Genomic DNA, 18652 nt, shown 5'->3' on the forward strand with positions numbered 1-18652 from the left:
TAACTTACAGCACAGAAAACATAGCATTGTCTTCCAGTGAAAATATTAAAATCTACTAAGTTTTCAGATTTACTGCATATTATTAATACTGAAAAAGTCCATTCACATTGATGTTAATTACTTTTTTTTCTCTTATTATACTGCAGAAACATCTGAAGGCCTCAGCTGAGATAAAGGTCCAGTTATGCTTGACATGCTATATTTGCTGCCGTAATACTTTGCAATCTAAGTTTGCGTGACACAAAACAAAAAAAGGTGTATGGTTTAATCTAAATATGAGAACTGAGATACAGAGAGATTAAGTTACTCATTGTACTAGAAATCAGTGGAAGCTGGGTGAAGGCAGTGGTTCCTGATTCTGGTGACCTCATGAAGCCCTGTCCACCACCTCACCTCTGCTGAAATACACCTCTCTATCCTCTTCATGCACTTATCTGCATTCATATGGCTCTTTAGGAATCACTGGTGACACAATGCAACGGTTCTGGTGAACTGGTCCCTTGACCTTCATTCAGAATGATGTCATGGAGACTACCATAGGGAAGAAAGCCAGCCCCTCCTCAGCTGTTAAGGCTCTGGCCGTGAACTAAGCTGGGCCACTAATGTATATAATGCATATATATGTGTGTGTGTAAGGGTGGAGGGCTCTGAAAGTTGTTTAGAACTCCTTCCAGACAAAGATGCATTTGAATTTAAGAAAGCCTTTGCAAATTCAACACAGACTAGTTAGGAAAGAAAATTACTTAGATTTGTTAAGAGATAGGTTGCTGGAAAAGAAGAAAGGTAAAAAATGAACAGTTGAATCCCCAGTGTCTTCTGACAGCATTAGGAAATTCTGGAAATAGCTGTTCACAAACTAATTGTTGTGCCAGCTTCATCATCCCTAAGAGATCATCTCTGATTTCCCTTTTTCTCAAAGAATTTCCTCTGACTCCAAAGCAAGTGCGTCAAGGAGAAGAACTGGGACCTACATGTACAATATACATGCCAATATTTCAGGCTTGACAAAGTTTGTGTATTTAGTATAATTACAGCAAATAGCCTTCCAAGCCAAGGTTGAAGAAATTAATCACTTCAGATGTTGACTGCTGAGGACATTTACTATCATCTGTCAATGATTTATTAAGACAGCTCCTGGGTGACAATGAAGATGTTGCTTTAGATAACGTTTGAATGCACACAAAGTATGTTATATGGTGGGATTATTATTCTTTCAATTTCTTGTATCATTCTTCTTATCTGGGTGATAAAAAGGTAGCCAGTCATCTATCTACGTATACACAAGATAGCACAGCAACAGCAACACAAATCCATCACATTACTTAATCTTTTTTTATATTACCCTTAATCTGATAATTAATACCAGCTGTGGTGATGGTCTTCGTGTGATGATTCCCATCTATATGAGTTACACTGAGGCCAGTAATTCATTCATCATAAGGCAAATGATTGCAGCTTTGAGCAGGCATTAGTCTTATTAGGACTAAAAGGAAAGGATGTGATGTTGTATTCAACCTGAAAAAAATGCAACTTTGATTTATCCCAGTGTGGAATCCTCTGTATGGCCATTATATTTAGTATCTGCCTCTGAATGAGTTTGCTAATAGGAAGCAGTGCCAAAAAGTCATTCTTCCCTGAGCCAGTTTGCTACTTGGACTACTTTGGTACTTGTCTGGATATCTATCATTCAATTTCAGATTATGCCCTCAGTGTTAAATATGTGAAACATAGAAATGTGTTTCAAGTTTGATTTGGCTTTAGCGGTTTTAGCATCAGTTAGATTTCATTTTCCTATTACATACTTTCTGTAGTGGTATTCCTTTTTCTCCAGTTTACCAGATCTTACCCCTCTTAGTCAATTGAAAATCTCCCTCCTCTAATATTCAAAAAAATTACGTGGGTTTTGGAGAGAAAGACTTTTGTTCTGTTCTTGGTAATATATCAGGTAGGCTCAGATTTTGAAATAATGTAAATACGTTAAATAATCTGTTTCCAGTCCTGGATGTGTCTTCAAGACAGCAGTGTAAACTTCAGAAACTCTTCTAACTTCTAGGTCACGTTCCTGTATTTGGAAAATGAAAATGTCATTAATTATCAGATGGACAAAGTTTATGAGGAGCAGTACAATTCCAAAGCATGATGGAGTTAAAAACTGAGATCAGCAGTAGTTTGGTCATAACCATCTATCAATTCATTAGATCATAGTCTGCTCACTGGAGGATGGTGGCAAATCCAGCTTCTGGGGGATCTCAAACTTTTTCTGCTTTTTCAAACAAATGTAGCTCATATTTTCAAGCATGCCGATTCTTATTTGTGAGTAACTTTCAGTTCTTTGAAAATCTTTAGAGATTGAAAGATATGATACCATCTACTTCTAAGACACAGAATAAGCACATGAGCAATTATGCAAAATGTCTGCAAATTGTCTTTCAAAAGTTTTGTATGTATTGGTGATAAACTGTTAAATATAAGATGGAATACTGTGATCCAACCATGTGTGTGGATGTCAGCTTCTGATGTGTTCTCTTTCAGAAGTCATCAGCTGGTGTTTTTTTTGTTTCTCTGGTCATCTATCTAGCATTACTGGCTGGCAAAAGTAGTAAGCAGAAACAAGTGTCACCACTTTGTTCTTTGAAGACATTCATCCCGTGATCTTCTCACGGCACTGCTGGTGTCTTATTTTGAAAATTCTGAAAGTATGTGGGAGGCCAGTCTGAGCCCATTTCTCTACCTCTGATGGAATTCACCACCAGCACCAGCTGTGAAGGGTGGTGGATGGGAGGGATGGGAAGGAGTGAAGTGGGTGGGACTTCTAGAAGAGGCTGAAAAGTTGGCCTAAACTTTCTTTTCATCTACTTTTAAGGTGTTGCCTTCCGAAGTCTTCCTGCCAGAAATGACTTATCCCAGATCTATTAAAATACTTCTGCAAAATACAACTTTCACTTTTTGAATGGATACAATAATAAACAATTTTCCCGTTAATATTGTTCCTTGCTTGTTGAAAACTTCCAACAGTGTCTTCACTCTCATTTTCCATAGTATTAGTTGACTGTGATGCTGCATAATCAGTACACCTCAAGATCCTTGGGAAATGAAACATTTCCAAAAATGTATTCAATAAATATTTTGTTGCCAAATGGAATTTTGTCATGATTATCCCAACTGCTGTAAGAAAAGGATTTAAACTAGAAGGTACATTAGAAATTCTGAAGCCTTTTATCTCCTACTTTGCCAATTGTGGAATATTCACTATATAGTGAATGTGCTGTTTAATCAGAGGTGTGTGTTCTACTCCAAAAATGCTAATTTCACAATAGTGGATTTTTGCGTAGTTACATTTAATCCATAGAGATGACACAGAAGATGTAAATTCAAGTTTTTCAGTATGATTGGGAGATTGTGTCAAAAGTCATATGTGACCTGAGTTCCATAGATGGAGGAAGGAAAATTTATTGCATGATCAGCTTCCAGGATTGGAAAAATGATAAACTGCACATCAGTAAAATATAGATTCTATGTGGGGAGGGAAGGTTAGGTTCTTCTCCATTTTCACTAATTTTTAAATTTGCAGCTGTAGTCACCTGCTCAATGTGAAGAAGAAATTTTTGTAATCGAACTGAAGCCAGTGTTTTCCTCCATGAGTGGTTCCATTGGCTCTCCTTGTTATAAAGCAAAACACTATACAATAGTGGTTAAGTCCAAGAATGGCAATGTGTCATTGGTAATGATACCTGTTAGCAGTAATCTCTTTGGTGATGTATCACTGTCATTCTTTCGTTGATATGAATAAATTGAGGTTGTCTTTTGACCTGGTTAGTTATTGTTGTTCCAAATGTAACTTTAAAGCCAAAGAAAAGAATAGGTCTGTTCTCTTCCTATTGGCAACATTGAAACTATTGAAGCAATGGTTCCTCTTTTAATGATAATACCTTCATATTTACTGGTAGATAACTATGAGGTACATCCTGTTAAGCCATTACATGACAGTTCTTGAAGCTACATAGGAAGTATGACTGTACACTGGAAACAAAGTTTAAGTTTAACATTCTTGTTATTTCTATAATAAAGTAAGCATTGACACAGCATAAAAATGTTATTGATTGGTATGATAAACTACCCGGATTAGCAGATGAATGACAGGCATTGGAAATCCAATTTTACAGTAAGAAGCCCTTCTCTTGTCATCTTTTAGCATGCACTGATTATCTTCAGTACATATGAATATGAATATACATATTCATTTTAATATTCTTGAATAACCTTATTTTCTTGGTCAACACCATATTTTTATGGCTCTTACATCATGCATTACAGATTCATAAGAATGTGAAACACCGATTTTCAAGTTTCCTGAGAAACATAATCTGACCTAGTAAATGTCAGCAAGATTCTTGATACTAAAATATTTCCATTACATAGGTGACAAGCACTTTACTGCACCATATTAGCACATTACAAAATCATTTGCTTTAATTAATTCATTAACAGAAATCTTATTCTTTCTTTTAAGTTAAAGATATTACTATAGTAATGTTATATCCAAAGTCCTACCCTTATTTTTGCTATGCCAAGTGATTTTACATCTATCACAGAAACTAACACAATTTTTAGCAAGACTTCTTGAAAGTCCTGCCATTTTCTGTTTGGATAGCAAGATTGCTAGGTCCAACACAAACAACAAGGATTGTAGAGTAGGAGAAAATTACATTGCTTCCATGATCTCTCAGAATTCTTTGAATATATGAAAAAGGAGGTAATTAAGGAGAACTAGCTAGCAATTCATGTTAATTTCCAAAGACTTTTACTAAATTCCCCACCCAAAATCTACTACAGAAGCTAAATGGTCCTCAGAAGAGACAATGTGCTTTTTGATCAAAACCTGACCAAGTAACAGAATGCAGAGCATAAGATTATACCAGTCTGTGTTACTGGGACCAAATCTAAAAGCAAGGGTGCTCCTGGGTTTTTTTAATGCTTATATTAATAATCTGGAAAAGAACTTGGATGCACACTAGAAGAGCTCCAGATAAAGCAATGATCTTTAGATAAGTGAGGTCAGGGAGAACCATAAGAAACTTTGACTTATGTTAAGTTGGAGAAGGGTTTACACAGTGGCAAGTGAAGTAAGCGTTGGCACATATATAAGTTAAACTGACCTGGAGTTGTGAACTACTGTGAACTACTTTAGTAGTTCTCAACAGGGGGTTCTCAGCCAACGGTGGCAACTGAGGAAAGGGAATCAGGTACCACACAGAGAGCTCAATTAAATCCTTTTAAAAATCAGTGACTAAGATACCAGAATGCTTAAGCATTGATGTTTAGCATGAAGAATATCCTAGTGCCTTTACATAAATCAATAGTATGGCCGCAGGTGGAATAGCATGTACAGGCAGCCCACCCCCAAATGAGAGCTGCAAGAAAATTAGAACTTCTGCTCTCCCCATTCTGTAGCAAGGGAACAAGGAAGTATGAAACTACTAAGACATGAAAGTAAACAACCCTCCATTATTGTTGTTAGACTCTTCTCCCCCTTCCTCCCTGCCCCCAGATCAGTAAGTCCTGAAGCTGAGGATTTAAGATTCAGAAACAGTTTTGGCAGTTATATGACTATCAGTCAGTCAGGCAATAGTAATTTTGGAAGAGGTTATAAAGATCATGCTTTCTTCCTGAAACCAATCTCGTACAACTATTTCTATGTTCCTATAACCTTTAGATTGCCCTTGTATCTGTCTGAGGAAACAATAGCAGGAAAACAAATATGTCATGGAAAAATGACCTTAATTCTAATGTCTTTAAAATCTGATTGGGGTATTCTGAGAAAATGGCTTTTCTAAATCCAACTGCTTCATACTAATGTGATAGTTACTGGAGAAACTGAACTTTCAATGAGGTATAGGCCTCCTTTTCGTGCTAGTTTCATTGGTGATTTGTTGAGGAATGTGAAATCATAGGGTATGTACCTCCAGGGCAACCCTGCTCTGCAAAAGCGGTCAGGTGAACGACGTTGAGGGAGTTGAGGATTTGTGACTTTGTGCAATAGGTCTCTAAGGGCAGTCTTATAATCACAAACTATGACATTATCAATGTCTGGGAGTTTTTGGATTACCCAGGACAGGAGGGTTCAAGATCATTTTACAGTTCTCAGGATTATGAAATATGATGTCAATCTATGGCTCATTTCCCAAGTCCACAGGAAAGAATATAGAAAATATATGAAAACCTGAGTTGAAACCATTGCAACCAAGCTTTTGCCCTTGTCTGAAGAAGCTTGGCTGTATCAAGCAGTCTAGATTCAGCTGGAGCTTTTCCAAACCTACCTTTCACAAACCAGTTTCCAGTGATTATCTGTGGTTCCCAAGATTTCTAGGTATTCAATACCCTATGAAGTCAGTATCCTTATAGAGAAATAAGGAGCCTAGAAACTTTAGGAAATACAGCTGAAATAAGTTTTGAAGTCAGGGCATCCAGTGTCAACTTAATTTCAAATTTTCTAAATTAAACTTTTTGATTTTTTTTTTTTTACATTTCTTGTCATAGGGAATTTTAAACCATAAACTTTTCAGAGCCAATTGAAAGTGAATTTGCTCCCTAATGGACAAGAATCTTTTCATTTTTTTTTCCCAAGTCAAATTTGGTCAACATTCTCTGAAGGAAAGTATTTATTCTGATGAACTTGTATTTTCAAGGAGTTTTACTTTTTCTGTTTGTATTTGCAAATAGTGGATGTATTTAGGTCTGCTCAGTACTTCATCTGCTGAAGTGATGTCTTGCTTTTGGCTATTTTTAATTCTTTCCTTTGATACAAAGGTAGTGCATACTTTCATCTCTTTGTGGGTAAGATCACACACATATTTAATGAGAATACAACAAAGCCCCAGCTATGATTAAAAAGTGTCCCATATCATCACGCTGCCTTGTCCCCACGTGATTTCCAAATTATAGTAAATATACATAGCAACTTCAACTGTCAGCATTTTGATTCATCAAATTTTAAACCACAGTACAGTTTCAGCACTAACATTGACTTTAAACACAGTTTAAATATTACATTGTCTGCTATACCTGTTCTGAGTTCAGAGTACTTTTAAACTACTACAGAACTTTCATTTGTTGATGTGTTCCAATGCTTCAGTGTTTCCTGGTAGAAATTGGTAAATTTTGAAGCCCACTTATAGAAAAAAGGATACATATCTGTATATCAATAATACCATGCCCAAACCATAGATGGCCTTGCAATGCCTAAAAGGCAATAGTCTCCTATGATAGAATTGTTTTCAATATTTATGCTCCTACTTTATTGTCGTGGTTTAACCTGGCAGGCAGCCAAATACCACGCAGCCGCTCACTCACTCCCCCCACCCCCAGCAGGATGGGGAGAGAATCGGAAGGGTAAGAGTGAGAAAAACTCGTGGGTTGAAATAAAGACAGTTTAATAGAACAGGGAAAAAGAAGGGAAAATAATAATGATAATGATAATGATAAAATATACAAAATGAGTGATGCACAATGCAATTGCTCACCACCCGCGCTGACCGATAACCAAGTAGCGATCGGTACTTCCTGGATCACGCCTACCCTTCATATACTGAGCATGACGTCACATGGTATGGAATACCCCATTAGCCAGCTGGGCTGGCTGTCCTGATTATGTTCCCTCCCATCTCGTGTACCTAGCTCAGTCAGTAGGCACGGGAGCTGTCCTTGGACTAGGAGGGCACTTAGCAACAACTGAAAACATCAGTGTGTTATCAACATTCTCCTCATACTAAATCCAAAACACAGCACTAGGAAGAAATTTAACCCTATCCCAGCCGAAACCAGGACAGTATCCACCCTTTATTCCATACCATTTACGTCGTGCTTAGGTCTCACATCTTTTTTAATACATTTCAATTAACCACCACTATCTTTCTTTATATATACACACATATATATATATGCACGCACAGATATCATTCCCTCGGTCTATGGACTATCCCTCTAAAATGTCCACTGAGTTCATTTAGTCCATGACTTTGGGCTCCATCTGTTATAACAGTCTTTCAGGGCCGAAGAGATGGTGTGCGGTGTTGGGCCGTTGCATCCTGAAGCCAGTTCTCATTTCGGTACTGCTGCGCTCGTCCAGTTCTATCATCGTTGCACTTCGCTCGGTTTCATTGGAGTTAGTTCATTCTTCACTAATCTGGGTGATTTTCACTGCTATACCACTGCTATATCATAGAAATAATGACATACAATATCATGTAACAGTTGACATCAAAATTCAGTTCATTGGCTATTTTCACCCAAAATCAAATCCCCTTGAGGTACACACCGGACCTCCCCATCCTTTCGCATCACCCACCAAGTGCACCCAGGTCCTTGAGCAAAAGCAATCCCACGAATGGGTTTTCCCTTGCCAGAGGCAGGAGTAACCCAGACTGTCTTCCCCAGCATATTTCTTATGTGCACGACAGGGACTTTATCTCCATCTAGAGTACGTAAGAGTCTTGATTGGGCAGGGCCAGCTCGATTGGCAGATCCCCTGGTATTGACTAACCAGGTGGCCTTTGCTAAATGTGTGTCCCAATGCTTGAATGTCCCACCACCCATTGCTCTCAGCGTAGTTTTTAGCAGTCCATTGTATCGTTCGATTTTCCCGGAGGCTGGTGCATTGTAGGGGATGTGATAGACCCACTCAATGCCATGCTCTTTGGCCCAGGTGTCTATGAGGGTGTTTCGGAAGTGAGTCCCGTTGTCTGACTCAATTCTTTCTGGGGTGCCATGTCGCCACAGGACTTGCTTTTCAAGGCCCAGGATGGTGTTCCGGGCAGTGGCATGGGGCACAGGGTATGTTTCTAGCCATCCGGTGGTTGCTTCCACCATGGTGAGCACATAGCGCTTACCGTGTCGGGTTTGTGGGAGTGTGATATAATCAATCTGCCAGGCCTCCCCATATTTATATTTCAACCATCGTCCCCCATACCAAAGAGGCTTTACTCGCTTGGCTTGTTTGATTGCAGCACACGTTTCACACTCGTGGATAACCTGTGCAATAGCATCCATGGTTAAGTCCACCCCTCGATCACGAGCCCATCTATATGTTGCATCTCTTCCTTGATGGCCTGACGCGTCATGGGCCCACCGAGCTATAAATAGTTCACCCTTATGTTGCCAGTCCAAATCCACCTGAGGCACTTCAATCTTAGCAGCCTGGTCCACCTGCTCGTTATTTTGATGTTCCTCAGTAGCCCGACTCTTGGGTACGTGAGCATCTACGTGACGTACTTTTACAGTCAGGTTCTCTACCCGGGCAGCAATATCTTGCCACAACGCGGCAGCCCAGATGGGTTTACCTCTGCGCTGCCAGTTGTTCTGCTTCCACTGCTGCAACCACCCCCACAGGGCATTTGCCACCATCCATGAGTCAGTATAGAGATAAAGTACTGGCCATTTTTCTCGTTCAGCAATGTCCAAGGCCAGCTGGATGGCTTTCACCTCTGCAAACTGGCTCGATTCACCTTCTCCTTCAGCAGTTTCTGCAACTTGGCGTATAGGACTCCATACAGCAGCTTTCCATCTCCGATGTTTTCCCACAAGGCGACAGGACCCATCAGTGAACAGGGCATATTGCTTCTCGTTTTCTGGTAGTTTATTATACAGTGGGGCTTCTTCAGCACGTATTACCTCCTCCTCTGTGGATATGTCAAAATCTTTGCCTTCTGGCCAGTTCGTGATCACCTCCAAGATTCCTGGGCGACTGGGGTTTCCTATTTGGGCCCGTTGTGTGATCAGTGCGACCCACTTACTCCACGTAGCATCGGTTGCATGATGTGTAGAGGGGACGCTCCCTCTGAACATCCAGCCCAGCACCGGCAGTCGGGGTGCCAGGAGGAGCTGTGCTTCAGTACCAACCACTTCCGAAGCAGCTTGAACCCCTTCATATGCTGCCAATATCTCCTTCTCAGTTGGAGTGTAGCGGGCCTCGGATCCTCTGTATCCCCGACTCCAGAACCCTAAGGGTCGACCTCGAGTCTCCCCTGGTGCTTTCTGCCAGAGGCTCCAGGTAGGGCCATTCTCCCCGGCTGGAGCGTAGAGCACATTCTTCACATCTTGTCCCTCCCGGACTGGCCCAAGGGCTACTGCCCGAACTATCTCCTCTTTAATTTGTTCAAAGGCTTGTCGTTGCTCAGGGCCCCATTTGAAGTCGTTCTTCTTCCTGGTCACTTGATAGAGAGGGCTTACGATCTGACTGTAATTTGGAATATGCATTCTCCAAAAACCCACAATGCCTAAGAAAGCTTGCGTTTCCTTTTTGTTAGTTGGTGGAGACATGGCTGTTATTTTATTGATCACATCTGTTGGGATCTGACGACGTCCATCTTGCCATTTTATTCCTAAAAGCTGGATCTCCTGTGCAGGTCCCTTGACCTTACTTTGTTTTATGGCAAAACCAGACTTCAGAAGGATTTGAATTATTTTCTTTCCTTTCTCAAAAACTTCTTCTGCTCTGTTGCCCCATACGATGATGTCGTCAATGTACTGCAGGTGTTCTGGAGCCTCACCCTGTTCCAGTGCGGTGTGGATCAGTCCATGGCAAATGGTAGGGCTGTGTTTCCACCCCTGGGGCAGTCGGTTCCAGGTGTACTGGACGCCCCTCCAAGTGAAAGCAAACTGTGGCCTGCACTCTGCCGCCAAAGGGATGGAGAAGAAGGCATTAGCAATGTCAATTGTGGCGTACCACTTGGCTGCCTTTGACTCCAGTTCGTATTGTAGTTCTAGCATGTCTGGCACGGCAGCACTCAGTGGCGGCGTGACTTTGTTCAGGCCACGGTAGTCTACTGTTAGCCTCCACTCTCCATTAGACTTTCGCACTGGCCATATGGGACTGTTCAACAGTCACTCCTTGGCTCTCCAGTCGACGAATCAGCTCATGGATGGGGATCAGAGAGTCTCGGTTGGTGCGGTATTGCCGCCGGTGCACTGTTGTGGTAGCGATTGGTACCTGTTGTTCTTCAACCCTCAGCAACCCCACAACAGAAGGATCCTGTGAGAGACCGGGCAAGGTGGACAGCTGTTTAATTTCCTCCGTCTCCAGGGCAGCTATACCAAAAGCCCACCGGTACCCTTTTGGGTCCTTGAAATACCCTCTCCTGAGGTAGTCTATGCCAAGGATGCACAGAGCCTCTGGGCCAGTCACAATGGGGTGCTTCTGCCACTCATTCCCGGTCAGGCTCACTTCGGCCTCCAATACAGTTAACTCTTGGGATCCCCCTGTCACTCCAGAAATACAAATGGGTTCTGTCCCTTTATGGTTTGATGGCATCAGGGTGCACTGTGCACTGGTGTCTACTAGAGCCTTATACTCCTGTGGGTCTGATGTGCCAGGCCATCGAATCCACACAGTCCAGTAAACCCGGTTGTCCCTTTCCTCCACCTGGCTGGAGGCAGGGCCCCTCTAGTTCTGGTCATAGTATCCATCTCTCACTTCTTGCAAACGTGAGTCAAGAATTTCTTCATTGCAATTACAATCCAAAGTAAGATCAGCCCTTCTACTCTGCCTGGGGAACTGTTCACTGGAAACTGGACCGTCGTGAGACAGGTTTTTCCTGACAACTGGAGCAGCATTTTTCCTGGGAGAACCCCCTTGTGTGATTGTTTTTCCTTACAACTCACGTACACGTGCCTCTAGGGTGAAGGTAGGTTTTCCATCCCACTGCCTCATGTCCTCTCCGTGGTCACGCAGGTAAAACCACAGGGTGCCCCGTGGTGTGTACTTTCTACATCCTCTCTCTTGAGGAGAAAAACGCTGACTCCTAATGGCTGAGATACTGGTCCGTACAGGTGGAGAATAAGACATATCCTCTTTGAGTTGCTGGACCTCCCGGGACAGTTTCTCCACAGCCGAGACAAGGGAGGTGGAGATAGTTTCTTCAAAATCCCGAAGTCTGCTAACCACCTCATCCACCGTTGGTGCTTCTTCCTCTTTCCAGCACAGTACTGCCAACGAACTGGCATACGATGCTGGTGCGCTCCGTACCAACTTCCGCCACATGGGTCGCGTGCACTGGACGTCATCTGGATCTTTGGGTGTTCGGGGGTCATCCAGGTCACTATAAACCACCTCCAGCACACCTAGTTCTCTCAGGTACTGGATACCTCTCTCCATAGTGGTCCATTTGCCTAGGCGATATATAACATCTTCCTTGAAGGGATACCTTTCCTTCACGCCTGACAGCAGTCGCCTCCAGAGGCTGAGGACCTGTGTCCCTTTTCCAATTGCTTTGTCAATACCTGCTTCCCTAGCAAGGGATCCCAGCTGTTTGGCCTCCTTCCCCTCTAATTCCAGGCTACTGGCCCCATTATCCCAGCATCGGAGCAGCCAGGTAACAATATGCTCGCCTGGACGACGGCCGAAATCTTTCCGCATATCTCGCAACTCATTCAGGGATAAGGATCGGGTGGTTTCCGTCTCGTTTATGAGTTCTTCCTCTTCCTCCTCCCCTCCTCGTGATGGCCCTGGTTTTCCATCATCCTTTTCTAAACGACCTGACTTCCGCTTCAAAGATTTCTTCTTCTGTACAGGGGCGACGGATACCAGCGGCGGTTGGTCCTCTGGTTCAGCTGTAGTACCCGTCGCGAGGGTTTGGGTAGCTGCAGTGCCTGTTGCGGGGGTTGGAGTATTTGTAGTGACTGTTGCCGGGGTTTGAGTGGCTGCAGTGCCTGTTGCGGGGGTTGGAGTAACTGTAGTGACTGTTGCCAGGGTCTGAGTAGCCATAGTGGTTGTTGTGGGGGTTGAAGTAGCCACGGTGCCTGTCGCAGGGGTTTGAGTAGCCACAGTGGTTGTCGTGCAGGTTGAAGGAGCTACAGTGCCTGTCGTGGGGGTTTGAGTAGTCACTGTATCTGTTGCTGGGGTTGATCTCTGGACAGTATTCCTGAATAGTTGTTTAACTCTAAACAAGGCCTGAACCACATTCAGGAGACATAGCAATATGATCATGCTTGTTTGAACATCCCAAGGATATTCAAAATTCTCAGGGAATATTGTAGACGTCTTCATGAAGAGGATAGAAGAAAAAGGAGTTTCTGAAGATATGGAGGGGAAGGTGAACAAGTGGGAGAAAGTGTCCCATCTTGTCTCCCCCCTAAATTCATCCTCTGAGGTGAAGACGTAAGAAGTGTAATTATTAATAGTTTCCAAAAGATAGCTCCCAAAGAACAGGAATGATGGCAGTGCTGAGTACAGGCTCGTGACCAATAATTTTATCATAACATAAAGCCAGGTCACACAGTATAGCAAAGCAATGACCTTAATCCATTTCCCAGAGATGACCAACCCCACATACAAACTGATAATCAGCAGTATAGACAGCCAGTAAGGTGCTACATATCACAACTGCAAGAACAGATCCAAAAACTCTGAGAGCAAATAAATCAACATTGTGAACATCGAGTACTAAACTGATATAATGAATGCTTATAACAAATTTCTTTTAACCCGTTCGGGTCAGATGTGTCGTTATCTCAACCCTTCGAGCCCCACGTTGGGCGCCAAAAAGGACTGTCGTGGTTTAACCTGGCAGGCAGCCAAATACCACGCAGCCGCTCACTCACTCCCCCCACCCCCAGCAGGATGGGGAGAGAATCGGAAGGGTAAGAGTGAGAAAAACTCGTGGGTTGAAATAAAGACAGTTTAATAGAACAGGGAAAAAGAAGGGAAAATAATAATGATAATGATAATGATAAAATATACAAAATGAGTGATGCACAATGAAATTGCTCACCACCCGCGCTGACCGATAACCAAGTAGCGATCGGTACTTCCTGGATCACGCCTACCCTTCATATACTGAGCATGACGTCACATGGTATGGAATACCCCATTAGCCAGCTGGGCTGGCTGTCCTGATTATGTTCCCTCCCATCTTGTGTACCTAGCTCAGTCAGTAGGCACGGGAGCTGTCCTTGGACTAGGAGGGCACTTAGCAACAACTGAAAACATCAGTGTGTTATCAACATTCTCCTCATACTAAATCCAAAACACAGCACTAGGAAGAAATTTAACCCTATCCCAGCCGAAACCAGGACATTTATAATACCATAGAATTTCTAATTAAAATAAAACTCTGATTTGTAATAAAAAAAAATGATGAGAATTGACAGGGAGGAGGACAAGATCATATCCAGATACCACTGAGGCCAATATTTTCCATTTAATTGATTTTAGTCAGATCTACTAAAGCTCAGGAAAAGCATAGATCAGTTGTAAGAAATACGTAGTTCACAACATTAAAATGAATTTTTTGGATGCAATATATGACTACTTTGCCTAAAGGACTGAAAATAAGTCACCCTGAAGGGAAAGTCATAGATGAAAGAAGGAAAGATAGTTCAAGGTTGTACTGGGTCTGGCTGGGATGGAGTTAGCTTTCCTCACAGCAGTCTGTATGGTGCTGTGCTCTGCATTTGTGGCTAAAATAATGTTGATAACACACCAGTGTTTTGGGTATCGCCAAGTGGTGCTTGCTGAGCATCAAGGCTTTCTCTCCAAACCACTCCTTCCCCTCAAAGGCCAGTAGGCTGGGGGTGGGCAAGAGACTGGGAGGGGACAGAGCCAGGACAGCTGACCCCAATTGACCAAAGGGATATCCCATACCATATGATGCCATGCTCAGCAATAAAAGCTAAGAGAAAGGAGGAGAAGGTGGGGGGCATTCATAGTTAAGGCATTTGTCTTCCCAAGCAACCATTATGAGTGCTGAGAACCTGCTTTCCAGGATGTGGCTGGACATCTGCCTGCTGATGGGAAGCAGTGAATTAATTCTTCTTTGTGCTTTGCATCCACATGCAGCTTTTGCTTTTCTTATTAAACTGCCATTATCTCAACCCATGAGCTTTTCCATCTTATTATCTCCCCCTGTCCTGTTGAGGAGTGAAAGGGCAGCTGAATGGGGGTCTGGCAACTCACCATAAGGGCACATATCTTACTTTCATTTTTTTGAGTTGTTTTGTTGTTGTTTTTGCAGGGATAGTGAAATCAGTAAAGGAAGTTTGTGTAATTTGAATGTGTTTTGGATTTGGGAGTTTAATAAACTAAACTGGATTTCCAAATCTTTTGACATTTACCTTTTGTTCCTTGCAAATCAAAGCTATTATACCTTATGGAGCTATCCCTAATTCTGTTAATTTAAGGACTATCTGCTCCAGGTCACAAAAGAAATTGTAATTTACAAGGTTAGCTGACTAATTGGCTTGGTTCAGACAGGAATGTCGATCCTTATTTTGCTTCTAAAGACATTAAGAGTTATACTAAGATACTTAATCCAGATCCACAGAATTTCTCATATATTCAATTAAGTCTCCAAAGTGGCATATTGTCTGTCTTCATTTCACACCCTTTGCATTTGGATTATGTAACACCTGGAGCAGACATTGTCAATCTTACTATTTTCTGCAGGTGCTTCTCTTTCCCTCCCCTATGGTCATTGTCCCACTCATTTTTTTTTTTTGTTTTTCTCTTTCAGAAGAGAATACTCAGAAGGCATTACTTCTGAGATTCCACATGTAATGGCACAGTTGTGTTCATGTTATTGCCAAATGGAGAATAATTTAACCCAAGAGATATTGACATATTCCACTTGCTGTAATGACTTAACACCTAGTAATGCTTCAGATGCCAGATAATTTTCTGTATACCAAGAACAGGCATACACACTTTGAAACTCCCAGTATAGGACTTCAGAGTGCCACTAAAACTTGCTTGCTGTGCACCAGGACACCCAGGAACTTTTCAGCAGAGCTGCCCCCACCGTGTCAGACCCCAGCCTGTACTGCTGCTTGGGGTTATTCCGTCCCAGGTGCAGGACTTCACATTTATCATTGTTAAACCTCATGCAATTCTTGCTGGCCCAGTCAAGGTCCCCCTGCATGGTGGCTCTTCCTTCTGACATATTGGCCTGTATTGGGTTTACATGGCAAGGTTTTGGTAGCCAGGAGGGTGCTGCAGGGGTGGCTTCTGTGAGAAGACAGCAGAAGCTGCCCCTGTGTCAGACAGAGCCAGTTCCATTTGGCTCCAAGACGGACACACCACTGGCCAAAGCTTAGCCAGTCAATGACATTGGTAACACCTCTGTGAGAAAATATTTAAGAAAGGGTGAAAATGCTGTGTAGCATGCATGGAATGGGAATGAAAAAATGTGAGAGAAACAACTATGCAGACACCAATGTCAGTGAAGAAGAAGGGCGAGAAGGTGCTCCAGGTGCCGGAGCAGAGATTTCCCTGCCGCCCATGGAGAAGACCATGGTGACACAGGTTGTCCTCCTGCAGCCCGTGGAGGACCGCATCGGAGCAGATATCCACACTACAGCCCATGGAAGACCCCACGCTGCAGCAGGTGGACATGCCCTGAAGGAAGCTGTAGCCCATGGAGCCCATGCTGGAACAGGCTCCTGGCAGGAGCTGTGGCCCTCAAGGGACCCACACTGGAGCAGTCCATTCTTGAAGGTCTGTACTCTATGGAAAGGACCCATGTTAGAGCAGTTCTTGAAAAACTGCAGCCTGTGGGAAGGACCCATATTGGAGACGTTCATAAAGGACTTTATCCTATGGGAGGGACCCTATGCTGGAGCAGAGGAAGAGCGTGAGGAGGACGGAGCGACACAGATGAAGTGCTATGAACTGACCACAACCCTCCTTTCTGTATACCCCTGTGCCGCTCAGAGGGGAAGAATATAGAAAATTTAGGAATGAAGTTGAGCCTGGAAAGAAGGGAAGGGTGAGGAGAAGATATTTTTAGTTTTGTTTTTATTTCTCACTATTCCACTCTGTTACAACTAATTGGCAATAAATTAAATTAATTTCCTCAAGTTGAATCTGTTTTGCCTGTGATGGTAATTGGTAAGTAATCTCCCAGCTCTTATCCTGAATCACAAGGTTTTTGTTGTATTTTCTCTCTCTGTCCTGCTGATGGAGGTGGAATGATAAAGTGGGTTGGTGGATACCTGGCGGCCAGCCAAGGTCAACCCTCCACATGACCTCTCCTCCCAGTTTGGTGTCATCTGCAAACTTGGTGAGGGTGAGTTCAATCCCATTGCCCAGAATGTTTACTGAGTACTGAACAACATTGGGCCCAACACCAACATTCAAGAAACTTCGCTTGTGATTTGCTGCCAAATTAGACTTTGAGCCTTTAACCACTAACTTTTGACCTTGGTAGCTTAGCCTGTTTTCCACACACTCTGTGGTCCATCTTTCCAGACCATATCTTACCACACCCAAACTCTCTGTTAATTTGCCAAACTCTCTGTTAATTCGATGTATAGAAAATGGCCAGTTAATTTAAGACTTAGATTCATTTAGTTAAATTACTCTGGAAATTTCTCACTAGATAATAATAGAAAACCTGAAATCAAACACTCAACAGTTAAAAGCTTAATTGTGCTTTCCTGAAAAGAGGTAGAAGTTGACAAGCACATGTTACACTTATGTATGGCAACACCACACCAAAGACTCTATCTTATCATTAAGTTCTTTCTTACTGGAAGGAATGTTCCTGGTTCTGCTAGGTTTCAGTATTTCCTGTCTGAAACCTTATCATCCTATCTTTCCTAGCTCTCCTTATTATCAAGATAAATAAACAGATTGCATACATTCTAAGATTGACTTCAAATCATAAAGTGCATCCTCATTAATAGGCTGAAAATACACCACAGTCTAGAAAAAAGTTTATTTCTTATTGAATTTTTTGTGAGCTGGGAGGAAATCTATCTCCTATTGGCTAAGATTTAGATTAACTGGGAGACTCAATAAAACTGCCAGACTGAAGCAAGGTTGACTGTACCATGTATAATGTTGTAATTAAGGCACAAGTGTCCTTTTTCTGGAGTTGTAAAATAAATAGCTTAGTAAAGAATCACTTTAACATGAGCATATTTAGGATATATGGAGGGAAATAAACTCTGACCTTTTTTAATGGAACTGTATTCTCATGCAAGCACAAAATAGTGACCTTATTCTGCTTTGGAGAAGCAAAGTAACAAAATCCAAATACATGAAATAAAGAAAAAAAATTTGATACACACTGAATTATAAACTTACTGAAAGTTTTATGCTGACCCAGTTTAAAAGGTTGAATATTATTCATAGATATGGCTTTTCTTCTAAAATATAACATGGTGATATTACAGTTTTAATTTAATTAGTGAAGCACCTACAGATTACTACATGAATCCATCAATAGCAACCTCTTTGGCACCCCAAGGTTTTGGAAAAAGGGTATATATTTCTGTTACGTTTCATCAGGAAATCATTTTCTTACTTTCAAGAAATTGTTGCAGGAACCTGAGTCTCTTGGACCTCAAAGAGTTAACTGTGGCGTCTTCTGTGATGAGCTTTTGTGAGAAGACCAAAGGTCTTCCGTCTATACAAGTTTCACCTCACCCAGGCACTTTCTAAAGAACTTAAATAAATACAACAAATGTTGTCCATCATAATAATAAACACAAGATTCCCTAGACTCACCTCTACTTTTGTCAAATCATTTGTGTATAATGTTACATGTCAACCTTTTATATTGTGATGACTTCAGTCCTGAAGATTAAACACTGCTGTGTTTTCCTAGCAGATAAGTAATAATATTTTGTTTTGCACTTGGTTTTATCACCTTGTTTTAAG

Source organism: Calonectris borealis, chromosome 2, assembly GCF_964195595.1.
Source record: "Calonectris borealis chromosome 2, bCalBor7.hap1.2, whole genome shotgun sequence".
In the NCBI taxonomy this organism is placed as follows: domain Eukaryota; kingdom Metazoa; phylum Chordata; class Aves; order Procellariiformes; family Procellariidae; genus Calonectris; species Calonectris borealis.